Source organism: Eschrichtius robustus, chromosome 7, assembly GCF_028021215.1.
Source record: "Eschrichtius robustus isolate mEscRob2 chromosome 7, mEscRob2.pri, whole genome shotgun sequence".
Taxonomy (NCBI): domain Eukaryota; kingdom Metazoa; phylum Chordata; class Mammalia; order Artiodactyla; family Eschrichtiidae; genus Eschrichtius; species Eschrichtius robustus.
Window position 1 is genome coordinate 133,307,535 of NC_090830.1, and position 21,715 is coordinate 133,329,249.

The 21,715-nt window shown below is 39.7% G+C and overlaps 1 protein-coding gene across 3 annotated transcripts in view; it reads left to right on the forward strand.

The window, feature by feature from the left end:
• The window catches only part of FANK1 (fibronectin type III and ankyrin repeat domains 1), a 131,967-nt gene that overhangs the window by 80,942 nt on the left and 29,310 nt on the right, over nt 1–21,715 (forward strand). The gene's annotated exons all lie outside the window — the stretch shown is intronic.

The following is a 21,715-nucleotide window of genomic DNA, read 5'->3' on the forward strand; positions in this document are numbered from 1 at the left end:
CAAATATTATGTATTGACATATAATGAAAATTGCAGTGATTTCATTACAACTCTTAAAGATTCCTATTTATCAGCTATGTTGATAATGAGGGTTGAATTTTTCTATGGAGGTCTTAATGTTAATTGGACCACTCGTCCTTTTAAAATTATCTGATTTATTTTCAGGTTTGGATTTGCATTCCGAGAAGGTTGCACTGCATGTTACTGTCAGCGTTAAGTGGAATGATGTGTCCTTTTTCTTGCTGTAATGTTCTTCATAGCCCTTTCTGGGCTGCATCTTTGAGGCATCAGCTCAAATGTCTCTTGGCACCTTGGTCTTTTTTTCTTTAGAGCAATGATCACAATTGTAGGAATTGTTTTGGGTTCTCTTGTCATACGTTTGCATCAGCTGCAAGACCAGACTCAATGAGAACTGGACCCGCCTGTCTTGTCCTCCCATACTCTCAGTACTGAGCAGGGTGTCTACCACATAGTAACATTCAAAAAAAGATATTGACAACCAAAGAACAGAGAATGGTTAGAAAAAGGGAGATTGGTGGGAGAGGGAACAGAGAAGGAAAGCGGCGGTTGAGAGAAATTTAAGACCATAACCCCTGATGTAATCACTCTTTAAACTGCAAAATGTGCTAAAAAGCTGTAGGGTTTCAAAGATTTTTGTGTCAGTATGCTTTATTCCATTATATTTGTGTGAATAAGAGAGGTCCATAACAATATAGTCGATTTATGCTATGAGCTGGATTGAGTTAGTTTTTATAGGGCAGCATGGAAGGCAACTGACAAACATGAGAGTCAAGACACAAAGCATCACATCCTATGGGGTGACCCATGTGAACTAGAAGATGGGCAACATGATGATTCGAACTCATGAGACAAACACTGGAGACCTCTCTTTGCTTATTGGAAGTTTCTATTTTTCACACCTACTGGTAAATAATATGCAGTCTAAGTATTGATAAGCATTGACAGCTGTAGAATAAAATATGCTAAGTTATATATTGTAGGTTAAGACACTACTTATCTTTCATGGTTAAATTATTTGCAACATATTTTAAGGAGTAATACAAAATCCCTTGAATATTTGAATAATGTCAGATCGGCTTGGATCAAACAGTAATTGAATGGTTTTGGGGGTAGAAAGTGAAGGGACCTCAGCTCGTCTCCTCAAGGAGCTTAGAGTCTAGTTGGATTGAATGTGTCATTGGAATGTAGAAAATATTCTAGACTTGAAACTCCCAAGGATTTCTGAATTTTAAACTGGACCACCTTTATATAACATTTTAAGGTAGTTTTGAAGAACAGGTTACCTGGAGACCCATTTACTTGGGAGATGAGTAAGACAGTAAGGATATAAATACATCCATGCATGCAGTACCTTGTTCTGTTCTCTTTTTTTTAAAATTTATTTATTATTTATTTATTTATTTTTGGCTGCATTGGGTCTTTGTTGCTGCGTGCGGGCTTTCTCTAGTGGCTGCAAGTGGGGGCTACTCTTTGTTGCAGTGCACGGGCTTCTCACTGCGGTGGCTTCTCTTGTTGTGGAGCCCGGGCTCTAGGCGCATGGGCTTCAGTAGTTGTGGCACTCAGGCTCAGTAGTTGTGGCTCACAGGCTCTAGAGTACAGGCTCAGTAGTTGTGGCGCACGGGCTTAGTTGCTCCGCGGCATGTGGGATCTTCCCAGACCAGGGCTCAAACCCGTGTCCCCTGCATTGGCAGGCAGACTCTCAACCACTGCGCCACCAGGGAAGTCCCGTTCTGTTCTTTTATTAAATAGCTCAGGCATAACATATATAAAATAATAAATATTCATGTGCCACCACCCGGCTTAAGAAACAAAACGTTGCCAATAAAATTATTTTTCTGCCATTCCATTCCTTTCTCTCCCTCCTCCTTTTGATATAGGTTTGTTTTCTCGAGGCTTAGGTAAATTGTATCATTCTGTACATATCGTTTCACAACTTGCTTTTGTGATTCAACCCCTCTCTGCCCCGATTTATTAATGTAGATATATCTAATTGTAACTTTAATCTTAACTGCTATATAGTATTCCAGTGTGTGATTTTATTCATAATTCATCCAGTCCTCTCATGCCAGCCATTGAGCTGGTTTTCAATTTCTCCCAGCTGCAAACTTTCCGTGAATATTCCTGCATATCAACGACTGTAGCTGGGAGTGGAATTCCCACTTCCTGAACTTTACTTCACTTTGCCAAGTTGCTCTCCAAAGAGATTTCCCAACTTGTGCTTCCACTAGCAGTTTAAGAGTGTTGCCTCTCTTTCTGTTCTCTGCCATTGGCAGATTTCAGTTTTTGTAAGTTTGATGACTGTGCAATCTCACTGTTTGAATTGCATTGTCCTGATCATTGGTGAGACTGCATGTGCTGCATTTGTATTCTGCTTCTGCTGAGTGGCTTGGTCAGACCCTTTAGTGGTGGGGTTTTCTTAAGAATGTATGTAATCTGTAAAAAAAGAAAAAAAAAACCCCAAATAAAAAACAACCCAATCAAAAAATGGGCAGAGGACTTAAATAGACCTTTCTCCAAAGAAGACGTACAGATGGCCAAGAGACACATGAAACGATGGCCCACATCGCTAATTATTAGAGAAATGCAAATCAAAATTACAATGAGGTGTCACCTCACACTAGTCAGAATGCCCATCATCAAAAAAATCTACAAATAATAATTGCTGGAGAGGGTGTGGAGAAAAGGGAACCCTCCTACGCTGTTGGTGGGAATGTAAATTGGTGCAGCCACTATGGAGAACAGTGGGGAGATTCCTTAAAAAACTAAAAATAGAGCTACCATATGATCCAGCAATCCCACTTCTGCACATATATCCAGAGAATACTCTAATTAGAAAAGATACATGCACCCCAATGTCCATAGCAGCATAATTTACAATAGCCAAGATGTGGAAGCAACCTAAATGTCCATCAACAGATGAATGGATAAAGAAGATGTGGTATATATACACAATGGAATATTACTCAGCCATAAAAAAGAATGAAATAATGCCATTTGCAGCAACATGGATGGACCTAGAGATTATCATACTAAGTGAAGTAAGTCAGACTGAGAAAGACAAATGTATGATATGATTTGTATGTGGAATCTAAAATATGATGCAAATGAACTTATTTACAAAACAGAAATAAACTCACAGATATAGAGAACAAACTTAAGGTTACCAAAGGGGAAGGGGGCAGGGGAGAGGGAATAAATTAGGAGTTTGGGATTAGCAGATACAAACTACTATGTATAAAGTAGATAAACAGCAAGGTTCTACTGTATAGCACAGGGAACTATTATTCAATATCTTGTAATAAACTATAATGGAAAAAAATCTGAAAAAGATACATATATAAAACTGAATCACTTTGTACACCAGAAACTAACACAACACTGTAAATGAACTATACTTCAATTAAAAAAAAAGAGTATGTATGCTAAGCAGACGTGTTGTGAAAAATGCCCTATCACCACTGTTAACACATCCTGCCATTTCTCACTATAAATTCATTTTAAACTTCAGTGACATGCTCTGTGTCAAAAGAAAATAAACAGCAATTTGATTTTGCCTGTCTGATTGTGGAAGATGTTGTCGTCTCACGGGGATTCATTGTTGGTTTCCATTGAAGAGCTCTGAGGCTCCACACCACGAAGCCTGAGCCTGAGAGCACAGACTCTGAGTTAGAGGCCTGGGCTGACAGCCCTGCTCCCCACTTGCGGGTTTTGGGGACCTGAGCAAGCTGCTTTACCTCTTTGAGGCTTGGTCAGCTCCTCTCCCTTCCTTGTTGTGAGGTTTAGACACATGGTTGACTGGTCCAGTACGGTGCCTGCTCTGAGCCAGCCCGCAGTAACCTGTAGTTATTATAATTAGGCAAAAGAAATAGCTTGGAAGAACACTTCTTTACCTATTACCTATTAAACATATAGAATTCCAAGCAGGGTTTCCATGTAGCAAAAAGTATAAAATAGGTGAACATTTTCAAAATTGTTACCACTACCTTATATCTGTGAAGCCCTTATCCATGTCAAATCACTTTTCAGTATTTTTTAAATCACATTATTTTTTCTTTGCAGTAAATCTGACAGGGAGGGTGGGAAGGTATTATCCCTGTGTTCCTGATGAGGAAAATCTGTGGTGGAGTCAGGGCAAGAGGCAGTGTTTCCTGATTCTTTTACTCTAGGAGGTTTTGTCTTTTGTTTTTTGCTTGTTAGTTTAGTTTTTTTCGTTTGGTTTTTGTTATCTGAAGTGACTTTTGCCCTTGAAGAGCTTACTAGCAAGGCTGGGAGAAGCAGCTTCCAGCAGTTTGCATTTTATATTGTTTTCTCTTAAAAGATAAGGATGCTTGGGAATAAAAACATGAGAGAATTTTCTAAGGAAACTAAAATGTTTTCAATAAATGATGTACTGTCTGCCCACAGGCTCTGCTAGACTCATCCCCCTGATCCTTCAAAACTCACTTAAGGGCACCTCACCCCCCAGATTAGATGAGGGGCCCCCTCTGCACCTGCCGCCTCCCCTTTCCCAGTGGCACGTCTCTGGTTTGTATTTGGTGCCAGGGTTCCCTGCTGGTCCCTTAGCACCCTCCCCCCTCCTTGGTGGTGCTTGGGCCCTTGGGACACAGAGTCAGTGTCCCACCAATGTGCTGAATGAATGGATGAAAACTTACTCCTTGGAAATAAATGTGATGTAGAATATCTGCTTGACATCAAAATGGTCAATAAATTGAACCAGAGGGTAATTGAAATGTCTCATGTATGAAGCACCCACGTTGACTTAATTCTTGATTTACTTTTATCAGACTTGTTTTGGTTATATACATACAAGCTCAGGGAGGAAGAATCTAGACTGCTAGTTTATCTTGGCTGAATTTTGTTTTCATTAAGAATAAGTGAAAATGCGTAATTCCATTTTTCTTATTCAATGCTATTACAACATTAAAATTTACCAAAAAATGAGCCATAATTCTACCACTCTAATTGTATTTCAGTTTTCTAAATTTTTTTCAGTTCTTCTGTCCATATGCATCTGTAGATTTTGTCATTATAATCAGTGTCTGTGCAAATCTGTATTCCTCCCTCAGCATACCAAACGTACTTACATTAGTATATATTATCCCATGTGGCTTTTTAGTGGCTAAATATTTCTGCATTTAAATGATGTACTACAGTGTATATAACAAATTCTATATTCTTAGACATTTATATTGTTTTCAGTTTTTATTGCTATCAATGATGCTAAAGTGATTCTCTTGGTTTTTATTTTATGTTATCATTTATGTATCTATGTACTTAAACACAGGCAGGTAGTAGATCGCATGTAGAGAGCTTGAGGGCATGGTTCTGGAGTCACGTTGCCTGGGTCCAAATCCTTGTTCTGCTGATTCCTGGATGCCCTCCCTGGAAGGCTGTGTGACCTTCGTGTATCTATGGTCCATCTCTAAAATGGGGGAAATTCAAGTGCTTCCTAAGGTTGCTATGAAGATTAAATGATAAAATATATGTAAATTGCTTAGGACACAGTCTGATACAAAGTGAAGGCTAATTAAAATTTAGCTATTAAAACAGCACTATTTACAATAGGCAAGGCATGGAAGCAACTTAAATGTCCATCAACAGATGAATGGATAAAGACAATGTGGTACATATATACAATGGAATATTACTCAGCCATAAAAAATGAAATAATGCCATTTTCGGCAACATGGATGGACCTAGAGATTAGCATATAAAATGAAGAAAGAGAAAGATAAATATCTTATGATATTACTTATATGTGGAATCTAAAAAAAGGATACAAATGAACTTATTTATAAAACAGAAATGGACTCACAGACATAGAAGACAAATTTATGGTTACCAAAGGGGATAGTGGGGGAGAGGGAATAAATTAAGAGTTTCGGATTAAAATATATACACTACTACATATAAAATAGGTAAACAACAAGGATCTACTGTATAGCACAGAGACCTATACTCAGTATCTTGTAATAACCTATAATGGAGAATAATCTAAAAAAGAATATATATACATAAAATGGAATCAATTTGCTGTACACCTGAAACTAACACAACACTGTAAATTAACTATACTTCAATAAAAAATTTTAGCTATTAAATACCTCCATCCGTCCCTCAAACGTGGATTAAGTGGAAGTATAGATGAAATAAGATGATTATCAGCCATAATCATGCTGATAATTGACGAAGCTGGGTGTAAAGTACAAGGGGATTCACGATACTATTGTTTCTACTTTTTTATATGTTTGAAATTTTTTAATAAGTAAAAGTATACATAATAAAAACATTTTAGCTTTTATGTTTATTTTTTGGTTTTGAATTATTTTCTTTGGACATGTTTCTAGGAGTGGGGTCACCAGGTGGGATATTTTCATAATCATTGTTTTGAATATGGCCAAATTGCTTTAGTAAAGGATTGTTTGATATATGGTGCTATCCACAAACTCTAAGAAGCCAGTTTTATCACAATCTTAAACAGCATAAGATATTACCATTACATGTTTGTCATCCAGTTTTATAAATAGAATGACACGTCATAGTTATTGCCCCCCTTTTATTTTTTTAAAATATTTGTTTATTTTTGGCTGCGTTGAGTCTTTGTTGCTGTGCGGGCTTTCTCTAGTTGCGGCGAGCGGGGGCTACTCTTTGTTGTGGTGCCTTCCCATTACAGAGCACGGGCTCTAGGTGCACGGGCTTCAGTAGTTGTGGCACACGGGCTCAATAGTTGTGGCTCGTGGGCTCTAGAGCGCAGGCTTCAGTAGTTGTGGCGCACGGGCTTAGTTGCTCCGCGGCATGTGGGATCTTCCTGGACCAGGGATTGAACCCGTGTCCCCTGCATTGGCAGGCGGATTCTTAACCACTGCGCCACCAGAGAAGTCCTCCCCCCCTTTTAAAGTTAGTAGAAACTTCAAGCATTTTGTTAATTGTGGTTACTGGTAGTTACCATTTATAAATTTTTAAATTATTTACTTCTATCCTTGGTCCTTTCATCTATAAGGGTTTTATAAGATTCATTTTATGAAAGCAGTATAATAGGTTGGTGGAATTAAACTCATTTTAACTGACTGTCATATTTCATTTTTAAGTGAAAGGAGAAACTGTCATCACTATGCAGGTATTGTGATATTTGATTGAAAAATTCCTTCTTTAATATGTATTCATGGCAAACATATTTTTTGACACTTTTAATGATGATGATCTCCACATCTTATTGATCTGGAATATGTTCTTGATTTATGGCTGCTATAAATGTGTGGTCAAGCTATGATGAATTGCTCTGAGGTGGCCGCCACCACTGTTCTTTATATAGCGTCCCCTCAGTGTGCCGTCATCCTGATTGTGGACCATCTGCCACCAGAGACCAGGCTGCAGATGTCCCTTGAAAATGAAATTTGACCTCAGTAAATTTGCAGGTGTCTTTGGAAGGGCAGGGAAACTACCATTCTGCTTTTACGGTATTCCACGTTTATAATGAACATACTCATGTTTGCTTTCTCTCTTCATCAGTCCCTGCTTCTCATGATACTAATCAGAATTGCTAATTCCAATACAGATCATGATCACAAATTCTCTGTAGCTCTTAAAATGTGTTCAGCTGCCTATCATTAAGATACTGAGTAATGTTTTTACTCATCTTTTCAGTTTCCTCCTATGGGGCTGGCACATTTCTGTTATATCATTACAACCTACATATTTAAAATTTTAGAATGCTAAGACCTAATATTGTACAGTGGTTTATTTAAACTTTATAGTTTTCTGTGTTTAAACCTATAATTTGTAAATGATAGCTTTTAAAAATGGATTTCTGGTGTACTGGAGAGCCACATTTTATGCCATCTTCGTAACCATAGGGACTGAAAGGTGACAGTGTATGAAGCCCTCTATATTTCATTTTCATATTATTTATTACTTGGCAAATGGCAGAGGGGCATAAAATTGTTTTGTCAGATTTGCATAAGAACTTTCTTACAAAAAGCTTTCATAGGGGTTCCCTGGTGGTGCAGTGGTTGAGAGTCTGCCTGCCAGTGCAGGGGACACGGGTTCGAGCCCTGGTCTGGGAAGATCCCACATGCCGCGGAGCAGCTGGGCCCGTGAGCCACAACTACTGAGCCTGTGCGTCTCGAGCCTGTGCTCCGCAACAAGAGAGGCCGCGATAGTGAGAGGCCCACGCACCGCGATGAAGAGTGGCCCCCGCTCGCCGCAACTAGAGAAAGCCCTTGCACAGAAATGAAGACCCAACCCAGCCAAAAATAAATAATAAATAATTTTTAAAAAAAGAAAAAAGCTTTTATAGTACGTAAATTCTCATATAATCGTCCTTTTGAGATCAGCCTGGTAGTTTTGTTGCTGTTTTTTTCTTTTTTCATTTTTTTGGAAAACTTTTTTTTAGTATATATCTATATTTATTTTATTTAGGAATAATTGACACCAGGTGTACAACATAATGATTCGACATTTGTATACATAGCAAAATGATCACCATGATAAGTCTAAGTAACATCCATCACCATAGAGTTATAAGCGTTTTTCCCTTTTTTTCTTGTGATGAGGACTTTTAAGATCTACTCTTAGCAGCTTTCAAATGTGCAATGTTAACTATAGTCACCATGCTGTAGGTTACATCCCCGTGATAATTATTTTATAGCTGGAAGTTTGTAACTTTTGACCCCCTTCACCCATTATACTCCCCCCCTCCCACCCACTCCCACCAACCCCTGGCAACCACTGTCCTCTGTTGAAAAACTTTTTAAAAAAAAATTTATTTAAATTTTTGAACTTTATTTTATTTTTTTATACAGCAGGTTCTTATTAGTCATCCATTTTATACACATCAGTGTATACATGTCAATCCCAATCGCCCAATTCATCACATCACCATCCCCACCCCCCTGCCACTTTCCCCCCTTGGTGTCCATACGTTTGTTGTCTACATGTGTGTCTCAATTTCTGCCCTGCAAACCTGTTCATCTGTACCATTTTTCTAGGTTCCACATATATGTGTTAATATACGATATTTGTTTTTCTCTTTCTGACTTCACTCTGTATGACAGTCTCTAGATCCATCCATGTCTCAACAAATGAAATGAAAAGAAAATCTTTTAAGATTAAAAAAATCTGCCATGATGGAAAGAGCCTATCAGTTGTTTAAAGTAAAGATGCGAAATTGAAAGTAAGACTTTTTCCCCCGCTTTTTTGTCAGTAATCTTTAGAAAAGTTCAAATAAACTTTAAGCCTGAGTTTGACATAAGATTATGTGTTTGGCTAAATGTGGATACTGGTTATGAGACTTAAATAAGCAAAAGCACCTTTTAAAAGATCTGATACTTACAATCAGGAAAAATAGAGTTCTAAAACTTCTATATAAATCTAAATTGTGTCTACGAATATGTGTTTGTGGGTATGTTGTATATATATTTTATAAAACTTATGAAAACAATTCCCAAAATAGTGCTTCTACTTAGATAAATATAAATACAAATGTGGATATAAACATCCTGGTTAAACAAATTAATAGCAAAAAGGTGGGCTTTTGAGGTTTTCAAAATGTTGATTGTAGTCATTTTAGGAAACATGTATTGTTACTTGTCAAACAGCCAGTAGGTTCATCCCAGGGTAGAGTGAGTCAGGGCTGTCCTCCTAGATATACTTACCTCCCCTTGCAATTCTAGCTTCACTGTGAAACTTGACGATGATAACATTTAAAATAGAGGAATTTATAGAGGAATTTGTTCATGCGTTGGTAGTAAACTCAATTTAGCATTCTTTCCTGATATGGTCCCTGTTCCTTGCCCTGGTACACTCTTCTCAGATTATCAATGAGTTATCTCACTAATTGTTTTACCCACATTCGAGGACCTCTCCTCCTCTGCATTCCATGCTGAACATAAAGAGGCACCTGTCTGACTTCCTACCCACTTCACAGCGTCAAGGTGAGTGTGGCCAAATCTGTCTGCTTCTTGGCCTCCTGTGGTCTTCCTAGACCATCTTATCTTCCTTTTTATGGACCGAATCCCTGAAGACAAGCAGCCTCCTGACCCCGGGGCTGAGAGGGAGCTGCCCTCGCTCCCTCCTCCTGCTTGGACATCCCCACACTTCATTCATTCAAACAATCACCTGGCTTTCATTGTCTTCCTTTTCACTCGTTAAGTTCTCTTGGTCATTTAAAAATACGCTTGGGGTTCAAGCGGGTTCACAGGTCAAACCTGATTTAAAATGAGTGGCTGGAGGAAATCTGGAGATCTAACCAGTAGTAGATTTTTCACTCAGGTCTGCATATTGCATCTCTGTTGCTGAGAGGGAGCCTGTGTTTTAACCCTGGTTCTGCCAGGTACTGCGCTGTGATCTTGGGCAACTTGCTTAAACTCTCTGTGTCTGAGATTTTTTATAATGGAGATGATAAAAATCCTTATAACGTATAGAGTTGTAGTGGAAATTAAATGAATGAATAAAGCATCCATGATGGCGCCTGTCAGAAAGTAAGTGCCACGTAACTTGTACTGTAGTCATTGCTGTTCTCCTCCCAGGAGTGGGCCTGTGACTTGTCCTTTCTGTCAGCTCTCCTGGAGGCTCGGAGCTGACCCGGGCCTCTCTTCCCTTGGCACAGTGATGTTTGCACTTTGGCTAGTGACCTGTTCCTATGTTTATTTTAGAATCCATCCTAAAACTAACATCCTCAAATACGTGTATTAGCCGGTCACGACAAAAATACCAGAATTTTTATCAAAGAGAAAACACAAGCTGCAGTATATGGGCACAACGCTGTAAGAGTTAAAACACACCTGTCAAATGACTCTAGGCTGGCTGAAAACCAAAACAAAACAAGTTTGCTTTCATCCCCTATTTATTTTTTGGCCACCTAGAAAGCCATCAGCTGTCACCTGATGAGGACATTCACTCATGGGCTGACCGTCTGGGTCCTGCGTGGCGTTAATAGTTTTCTGCCCAAAGCGGCTCTTGCCTAGATGGAGAACTGCATCTTGATAAGCTGTGCTTCAAAGTAAAGAAGACGTAGAACATCATTGCTGGTCAGCACACTAACCTTCAGGGTCTGGGCGAGTAAAGTGGTGCAAAGTGGTGTCTCGGGGTCAGCCAAGTCTGTGCTATGACGGCCGTGCCTTCAGTCAGTTTTCATTCATGGGTGCTGAACCTCAGAGAGGCTGTGGGTCTGAGAAACTTGGATCACTCCTTAAAAAAAAAGTGAGTAACAATAAATCAACTTTCTAGCACCACCGCTTTTCCGGTGTACCAGATCTGGAGGGGGTGACGGCTAGCAGGGAGGGCTGTGACTCTCTCCTGAGCCTGCAGCTGGCGGTGGGCATGTTGCCGGGGCTGGTGGCGGTGGACATGTTGCCGGGGCTGGTGGCAGTGGACCGTCTGTGGCCAGTGCCAAGCTAACAGGTAGAGGTCTCTGGTTATGTGCCTGTATCAATGATTAGTAAAGAGCAAAAGGCATGAGAGACACGTGCATAACTGGGAATAGTATCTTTTTATTCCTCATATAAATTTGTGGTGAACCATTTGGTTGGTCCCTTTGGAGATCTGGCATTCGTTGAGAATTTCTTACCTATCTTAATTTACAAAGGGATTGTTATTTTTCTCTCTCTTTTATAAAATTGAAGTATAGTTGATTTACAATATCATGTTAGTTTCAGGTGTACAGCACAGCGATTCAGTTATACGTGTGTGTACATATATATATTATATATATATATTCTTCTTCAGATTCACTTTCCTTATAGCTTATTACAAAATATTGAGTATAGTACCTTGTGCTATACAGTAGGTCCTTGTTGGTTCTCTATTTTATATACTGTAAAGTAGTGTGTATATGTTTTTTTTTTTTTTTTTGGATACAAGTCCTTTATTGGATATATGATTTTCAAATATTTTTTCCTAGTTCATGGCATGTCTTTACTTTTTTTTTTTTTAAACATCTTTATTGAAGTATAATTGCTTCACAATGGTGTGTTAGTTTCTGCTTTATAACAAAGTGAATCAGCTACACATATACACACGTTCCCATATCTCCTCCCTCCCGCATCTCCCTCCCTCCCACCCTCCCCATCCCACCCCCCCGGGCGGTCACAAAGCACCGAGCTGATCTCCCTGTGCTATGTGGCTGCTTCCCACTAGCTATCTATTTTACATTTGGTAGTGTATATATGTCCATGACACTCTCTCACCCTGTCACATCTCACCCCTCCCCCTCCCCATATCCTCAAGTCCATTCTTTAGTAGGTCTGCGTCTTTATTCCCATCTTGCCACTAGGTTCTTCATGACCTTTTTTTTTTCCCTTAGATTCCATATATATGTGTTAGCATACTGTATTTGTTTTTCTCTTTCTGACTTACTTCACTCTGTATGACAGACTCTAACTCCATCCACCTCATTACAAATACCTCCATTTCGTTTCTTTTTATGGCTGAGTAATATTCCATTGTATATATGTGCCACATCTTCTTTATCCATTCATCCGATGATGGACACTTAGGTTGCTTCCATGTCCTGGCTATTGTAAATAGAGCTGCAATGAACATTTTGGTACATGACTCTTTTTGAATTATGGTTTTCTCAGGGTATATGCCCAGTAGTGGGATTGCTGGGTCGTATGGTAGTTCTATTTTGAGTTTTTTAAGGAACCTCCATACTGTTCTCCATAGTGGCTGTATCAATTTACATTCCCACCAACAGTGCAAGAGTGTTCCCTTTTCTCCACACCCTCTCCAGCATTTATTGTTTCTAGATTTTTTGATGATGGCCATTCTGACCGGTGTGAGATGATACCTCATTGTAGTTTTGATTTGCATTTCTCTAATGATTAATGATGTTGAGCATTCTTTCATGTGTCTGTTGGCCATCTGTATATCTTCTTTGGAGAAATGTCTATTTAGGTCTTCTGCCCATTTTTGGATTGGGTTGTTTGTTTTTTTGTTATTGAGCTGCATGAGCTGCTTGTAAATCTTGGAGATTAATCCTCTGTCAGTTGCTTCATTTGCAAATATTTTCTCCCATTCTGAGGGTTGCCTTTTTGTCTTGTTATGGTTTCCTTTGCTGTGCAAAAGCTTTTAAGTTTCATTAGGTCCCATTTGTTTATTTGTGTTTTTATTTCCATTTCTCTAGGAGGTGGGTCAAAAAGGATCTTGCTGTGACGTATGTCATAGAGTGTTCTGCCTATGTTTTCCTCTAAGAGTTTGATAGTGTCTGGCTTTACACTTAGGTCTTTAATCCATTTTGAGTTTATTTTTGTGTATGGTGTCAGGGAGTGTTCTAATTTCATACTTTTACATGTACCTGTCCAATTTTCCCAGCACCACTTATGGAAGAGTCTGTCTTTTCTCCACTGTATATGCTTGCCTCCTTTATCAAAGATAAGGTGACCATATGTGCGTGGGTTTATCTCTGGGCTTTCTATCCTGTTCCATTGATCTATATTTCTGTTTTTGTGCCAGTACCAAACTGTCTTGATTACTGTAGCTTTGTAATATAGTCTGAAGTCAGGGAGCCTGATTCCTCCAGCTCCATTTTTCTTTCTCAAGATCGCTTTGGCTATTCGCGGTCTTTTGTGTCTCCATACAAATTGTGAAATTTTTTGTTCTAGTTCTGTGAAAAATGCCAGTGGTAGTTTGATAGGGATTGCATTGAATCTGTAGATTGCTTTGGGTAGTAGAGTCATTTTCACAATGTTGATTCTTCCAATCCAAGAACATGGTATATCTCTCCATCTATTTGTATCATCTTTAATTTCTTTCATCAGTGTCCTATAATTTTCTGCATACAGGTCTTTTGTCTCCTTAGGTAGGTTTATTCCTAGATACTTTATTCTTTTTGTTGCAATGGTAAACGGGAGTGTTTTCTTAATTTCACTTTCAGATTTTTCATCATTAGTATAAAGGAATGCAAGAGATTTCTGTGCATTAATTTTGTATCTTGCAACTTTACCAAATTCATTGATTAGCTCTAGTAGTTTTCTGGTAGCAGTTTTAGGATTCTCTATGTATAGTATCATGTCATCTGCAAACAGTGACAGCTTTACTTCTTCTTTTCCGATTTGGATTCCTTTTATTTCTTTTTCTTCTCTGATTGCTGTGGCTAACACTTCCAAAACTATGTTGAATAATAGTGGTGAGAGTGGGCAACCTTGTCTTGTTCCTGATCTTAGTGGAAATGGTTTCAGTTTTTCACCGTTGAGGACAATGTTGGCTGTGGGTTTGTCATATATGGCCTTTATTATGTTGAGGAAAGTTCCCTCTATGCCTACTTTCTGCAGGGCTTTTATCATAAATGGGTGTTGAATTTTGTCGAAAGCTTTCTCTGCATCTATTGAGATTATCATATGGTTTTTCTCCTTCAATTTGTTAATATGATGTATCACGTTGATTGATTTGCGTATATTGAAGAATCCTTGCATTCCTGGGATAAACCCCACTTGATCATGGTGTATGATCCTTTTAATGTGCTGTTGGATTCTGTTTGCTAGTATTTTGTTGAGGATTTTTGCATCTATGTTCATCAGTGATATTGGCCTGTAGTTTTCCTTCTTTGTGACATCTTTGTCTGGTTTTGGTATCAGGGTGATGGTGGCCTCGTAGAATGAGTTTGGGAGTGTTCCTCCCTCTGCAATATTTTGGAAGAGTTTGAGAAGGATAGGTGTTAGCTCTTCTCTAAATGTTTGATAGAATTCGCCTGCGAAGCCATCTGGTCCTGGGCTTTTGTTTGTTGGAAGATTTTTAATCAGAGTTTCAATTTCAGTGCTTGTGATTGGTCTGTTCATATTTTCTATTTCTTCCTGGTTCAGTCTCGGTAGGTTGTGCATTTCTAAGAATCTGTCCATTTCTTCCAGGTTGTCCATTTTATTGGCATAGAGTTGCTTGTAGTAATCTCTCATGATCGTTTGTATTTCTGCCGTGTCAGTGGTTACTTCTCCTTTTTCATTTCTAATTCTATTGATTTGAGTCTTCTCCCTTTTTCTCTTGATGAGTCTGGCTAATGGTTTATCAATTTTGTTTATCTTCTCGAAGAACCAGCTTTTAGTTTCATTGATTTTTGCTATTGTTTCCTTCATTTCTTTTTCATTTATTTCTGATCTGATCTTTATGATTTCTTTCCTTCTGCTAGCTTTGGGGTTTTTTTGCTCTTCTTTCTCTAATTGCTTTAGGTGCAAGGTTAGGTTGTTTATTCGAGATGTTTCCTGTTTCTTGAGGTAGGCTTGTATTGCTATAAACTTCCCTCTTAGCACTGCTTTTGCTGCATCCCATAGGTTTTGGGTCGTCGTGTCTCCATTGTCATTTGTTTCTAGGTATTTTTTGATTTCCCCTTTGATTTCTTCAGTGATCACTTCGTTATTAAGTAGTGTATTGTATAGCCTCCATGTGTTTGTATTTTTTACAGATCTTTTCCTGTAATTGATATCTAGTCTCATAGCGTTGTGGTCGGAAAAGATACTTGATACGATTTCAATTTTCTTAAATTTACCAAGGCTTGATTTGTGACCCAAGATATGATCTATCCTGGAGAATGTTCCATGAGCACTTGAGAAAAATGTGTATTCTGTTGTTTTTGGGTGGAATGTCCTATAAATATCAATTAAGTCCATCTTGTTTAATGTATCATTTAAAGCTTGTGTTTCCTTATTTATTTTCATTTTGGATGATCTGTCCATTGCTGAAAGTGGGGTGTTAAAGTCCCCTACTATGATTGTGTTACTGTCGATTTCCCCTTTTATGGCTGTTAGTATTTGCCTTATGTATTGAGGTGCTCCTATGTTGGGTGCATAAATATTTACAATTGTTATACCTTCCTCTTGGATCGATCCCTTGATCATTATATAGTGTCCTTCTTGGTCTCTTGTAATAGTCTTTATTTTAAAGTCTATTTTGTCTGATATGAGAATTGCTACTCCAGCTTTCTTTTGATTTCCATTTGAATGGAATATCTTTTTCCATCCCCTCACTTTCAGTCTGTATGTGTCTCTAGGTCTGAAGTGGGTCTCTTGTAGACAGCAGATATATGGGTCTTGCTTTTGTATCCATTCAGCCAGTCTGTGTCTTTTGGTGGGAGCATTTAATCCGTTTACATTTAAGGTAATTATCGATATGTATGTTCCTATTCCCATTTTCTTAAATATTTTGGGTTTGTTATTGTAGGGGTTTTCCTTCTCTTGTGTTTCTTGCCTAGAGAAGTTCCTTTAGCATTTGTTGCAAAGCTGGTTTGGTGGTGCTGAATTCTCTCAGCTTTTGCTTGTCTGTAAAGGTTTTAATTTCTCCATCAAATCTGAATGAGATCCTTGCTGGGTAGAGTAACCTTGGTTGTAGGTTTTTCTCCTTCATGACTTTAAGTATATCCTGCCACTCCCTTCTGGCTTGCAGAGTTTCTGCTGAAAGATCAGATGTTAACCTTATGGGGATTCCCTTGTGTGTTATTTGTTGTTTTTCCCTTGCTGCTTTTAATATGTTTTGTTTATATTTAATTTTGGATAGTTTGATTAATATGTGTCTTGGCGTGTTTCTCCTTGGATTTATCCTGTATGGGACTCTCTGTGCTTCCAGGACTTGATTAACTATTTCCTTTCCCATATTAGGGAAGTTTTCAACTATAATCTCTTCAAATATTTTCTCAGTCCCTTTCTTTTTCTCTTCTTCTTCTGGGACCCCTATAATTCGAATATTGGTGCGTTTAATTTTGTCCCAGAGGTCTCTGAGACTGTCCTCAGTTCTTTTCATTCTTTTTTCTTTATTCTGTTCCGCAGCAGTGAATTCCATCATTCTGTCTTCCAGGTCACTTATCCGTTCTTCTGCCTCAGTTATTCTGCTATTGATCCCATCTAGAGTATTTTTAATTTCATTTATTGTGTTTTTCATCATTGCTTGGTTCCTCTTTAGTTCTTCTACATCCTTGTTAAATGTTTCTTGCATTTTGTCTATTCTATTTCCAAGATTTTGGATCATCTTTACTATCATTATTCTGAATTCTTTTTCAGGTAGACTGCCTATTTCCTCTTCATTTGTTAGGTCTGGTGTGTTTTGACCCTGCTCCTTCATCTGCTGTGTTTTTTTTTGTCTTCTCATTTTGCTTATCTTACTGTGTTTGGGGTCTCCTTTTCACAGGCTGCAGGTTCGTAGTTCCCGTTGTTTTTGGTATCTGTCCCCAGTGGCTAAGGTTGGTTCAGTGGGTTGTGTAGGCTTCCTGGTGGAGGGGACTAGTGCCTGTGTTCTGGTGGATGAGGTTGGATCTTGCCTTTCTGGTGGGCACGTCCACATCTGGTGGTGTGTTTTGGGGTGTCTGTGGCCTTATTATGTTTTTAGGCAGCCTCTCTGCTAATGGATGGGGCTGTGTTCCTGTCTTGCTAGTTGTTTGGCATAGGGTGTCCAGCACTGTAGCTTGCTGGTCATTGAGTGGAGCTGGGTCTTGGTGTTGAGATGGAGATCTCTGGGAGATTTTCGCCATTTGATATTACATGGAGCTGGGAGGTCTCTTGTGGACCAGTGTCCTGAAGTTGGCTCTCCCACCTCAGAGGCACAGCCCTGATGCCTGGCTGGAGCACCAAGAGCCTTTCATCCACATGGCTCAGAATAAAAGGGAGAAAAAAATAGAAAGAAAGAAAGAAAGAGGATAAAATAAAATAAAATAAAGCTATTATAATAAAAAATAAGAAAAAAAGAATAAATGTATTCAGAAAAAATTTTTTTTTAATTTTTAAAAATAGATTTATTAATTTTTTATAGTAAAAAATAAGAAAAAAATTAAAAAATTTATTAAGAAAAAATTTTTTTTAATTTTTTAGAATAAAAAATATGAAAAAACTTAAAAATATTTTTTTTAATTTCTAAAAATAGAAAATAAGGAAAAAATTATTAAGAAAACATTTATTAGGAAAAAAATTTTTTTTAAGTAAAAAAAAAAACAAAAAAAAAACGGACGGATCTAACCCTAGGACTAATGGTGAAAGCAAAGCTATACCGACAAAATCTCACCCAGAAGCATACACATATACACTCACAAAAAAAGGAAAAGGGGAAAAATTAATATATCCTGCTCCCAAAGTCCACCTCTTGAATTTGGGATGATTCGTTGTCTATTCAGGTATTCAACAGATGCAGGCACATCAAGTTGTTTGTGGAGCTTTAATCCGCTGCTTCTGAGGCTGCTGGGAGAGATTTCCCTTTCTATTCTTTGTTCGTACAGCTCCTGGGGTTCAGCTTTGGATTTGGACCCGCCTCTGCATGTAGGTTGCCTGAAGGCGTCTGTTCCCCGCCCAGACAGGACGGGGTTAAAGGAGCAGCTGCTTCAGGGGCTCTGGCTCACTCAGGCCGGGGGGAGGGAGGGGTACAGAGGCGGGGCGAGCCTGCGGCGGCAGAGGCCGGCGTGACGTTGCAGCAGCCCGAGGCGTGCAGTGCGTTCTCCCGGGGAAGTTGTCCCTGGATCACGGGACCCTGGCAGTGGCGAGCTGCACAGGCTCCCGGGAGGGGCGTGTGGAGAGTGACCTGTGCTCGCACACAGGCTTCTTGGTGGCAGCAGCAGCAGCCTTAGCGTCTCCTGCCCGTCTCTGGGGTCCGCGCTGATAATCGCGGCTCGCGCCCGTCTCTGGAGCTTGTTTAGGCGGTGCTCTGAATCCCCTCTCCTTGTGCGCCGGGAAACAAAGAGGCAAGAAAAAGTCTCTTGCCTCTTCGGCAGCTGCAGACATTTTCCCGGACTCCCTCCCGGCTAGCACCGAAGCCCGAGCCTCAGCTCCCAGTCCCCGCCCGCCCCAGCGGGTGAGCAGACAAGCCTCTCGGGCTGGTGAGCGCTGCTCGGCGCCGAGCCTCTGTGCGGGAATCTCTCCGTTTTTCCCTCTGTGCCCCTGTTGCTGTGGGATCCGCGCTGATAGCCGCGGCCCGCGCCCGTCTCTGGAGTTCGTTTAGGTGGCGCTCTGAATCCCCTCTCCTTGCGCGCCGCGAAACAAAGAGGCAAGAAAAAGTCTCTTGCCTCTTCGGCAGCTGCAGACTTTTTCCCAGACTCCCTCCCGGCTAGCACCGAAGCCCGAGCCTCAGCTCCCAGCCCCGCCCGCCCCGGCGGCTGAGCAGACAAGCCTCTCGGGCTGGTGAGTGCTGCTCAGCACCGATCCTCCGTGCGGGAATCTCTCCGCTTTGCCCTCCGCACCCCTGTGGCTACGCTCTCCTCCGTGGCTCCGAAGCTTCCCCCCTCTGCCACCCGCAGTCTCCGCCCGCGAAGGGGCTCCTAGTGTGTGGAAACCTTTCCTCTTTCACAGCTCCCTCCCACTGGTGCAGGTCCCGTCCCTATTCTTTTGTCTCTGTTGTTTCTTTTTTCTTTTGCCCTACCCAAGTACGTGGGGATTTTCTTGCCTTTTGGGAGGTCTGACGTCTTCTGCCAGCATTCAGTGGGTGTTCTGTAGGAGCAGTTTCACGTGTAGATGTATTTCTACTGTATCTGTGGGAAGGAAGGTGATCTCCGCGTCTTACTCTTCCGCCATCTTGCCCCTCCTCCCTAGTGTGTATATGTTAATCCCAGTTTTCTAAGCTAGATGTCTTTGGAATAGAAATTTTACTCAGCTTCTACTTGTACTGAGGGTAATCCACAACAGTCTACCAGTACTGGTCTTTGAATGGTTTTAGGGGGCTCTGAAGGAGAAAAAAAAGAGTTGCTCAGCGGCAGTGTCATAATGTAAGGGTGTGGGTCACCATTATGTTCCCCAGTCAGAGTTGCTGGGACAAAATGAGATGAGTCATGTTGAAAGACCCATGTCTGACACGTGGTATGTGATCGTTAATTCCTCTCCCCACGGGGTTAATTAGTACTTAGAACACTGAAATAGGTTTTGCTAAGAAAACCAACAGCTCCATAAGAGTAATGTATAGCATTTCTTTTTACAGTTATTTCTTAAAAATCAATATTGCAAACATACCAAAATAAATGAAAATCAGCGTATACCCCAATGTACCACATAGGTTTCAAATGTTAACATTTTGCCATAAATGCCTTAAATTCTTAATGACATGAAACCTTACAAATATAGTGGTAAGTCACCTTCCCTCCCTTAGCACACACCTCATCCTTTCCCTGACTTTTGCGAGAGAACTGTATCCTGGCCGTGTGCATTCTTCCCATCAGTGTTTTTAACTTAGACTACATACCTATGTATTCATACATAATATATAGTGTTGTATGTTCTAAAAATTTTACATAAGCAGTATAATAATGTAGTGCATCCTTTGAACCTGTGTTTTTTACATACTCATTTGAGGTTTGAGTGTAGAACTACTTCCTTTTTGCTGCTGTGTAGGATACCATTGCCTGAAATATTCCATAACTGATTTAGATACTTCATATATGTTATGTATTTATCACAAAACACTGTGAGGTGTTTTCAACTTGGTTTCAGAGCATGTATTCAAACCCAGGTTTCTCCAATTCCATTAAGCCATGCTTTCAATAAATATCAGGAAAATAAAGTTGGAAAGAATGAGCTGGCAGGCTGTCTGCTAGTGTGTATCTCTGGGATCTGAATGTAAGGGAAGTTGGTGATTATCTCTCCTCCTGGCCTGGGGCAGGCAAGATCAGGGCAGCCTAGTCTGCACTGGGGCTGCACTGGGGCTGCACTGCAGGAGGGCCCAGGGTCGGCAGAAGTCAGCTGCAAATGTGGTAAATCAATGACATTTAGAAAAAAATTGAAGTTGATTTACAATGTTGTATTTCAAGTATACAGCAAAGTGATCCAGTTATACATATAAAATGCGTACATATATTCTTTTTCAGATTTTTTCCATAGATACTGAGTATAGTTCCCTGTGCTATATAGTAGGTCCTTGTTGTTTACCCATTTTATATATAGTAGTGTGTATATGTTAATCCCAAACTCCCAATTTATTTCTCCTCCCCACCCCTACCCCCTTTGGAAACCATAAGTTTGTTTTCCACGTCTGAATTTATTTCTATTTTGTAAACAAGTTCACCTGTATCGTTTTTTTAGATTCCACATAAAAGTGATATCATATGAGACTTATCTTTGATTTTTTTCACTTAGTATGATAATCTCTAGTTCTATCCTGTTGCTGCATATAGCACTATTTCATTCTTTTTAATGGCTGAGTAATATTCCTGTGTGTGTATATGTGTGTGTGTGTGTGTGTGTGTGTGTGTGTGTGTATACACCACATCTTCTTTATCCATTCATCTGTCAGTGGACACTTAGGTTGCTTCCATGTCTTGGCTATTGTGAATAGTGCTACTGTGAACATTGGGTGTATGTATCTTTTCTAATTAGTGTTCTCTCCAGATATCAATAACATTTTTGAGGCCTGAAAGACCCTGAGGGACAGAGAGAGGTTTTAAAAGAAGTGTAAGTCATGGACCCAGCCCTCAAGGAATTTAAAATCTAGCAAGGGAGACAAAACTAACATGAAACAGAACAACTGGATGCAGAACAGCTCAGGTGCCTGCTGTGCCCCCTGCCATCTTTTACGGAAGTGGGATATCCTGTACCCTGTTTTTTTCTCCACATCTTGATTCCTCCCTCAACAGTACCTTCTGGAAATCCTCTCAAGGCATCTAGCATAGAACTAATTTATTTTTAAAGCCTGTGTAATATTCCATGCTATGGACATATCATCATTTATTTGACTATTTTCTTATTAATGGCTCATCTCCTTTTCACTGTTAATGGCTAAAAAACTGTAACAGTTAATGTCCTCGTATATA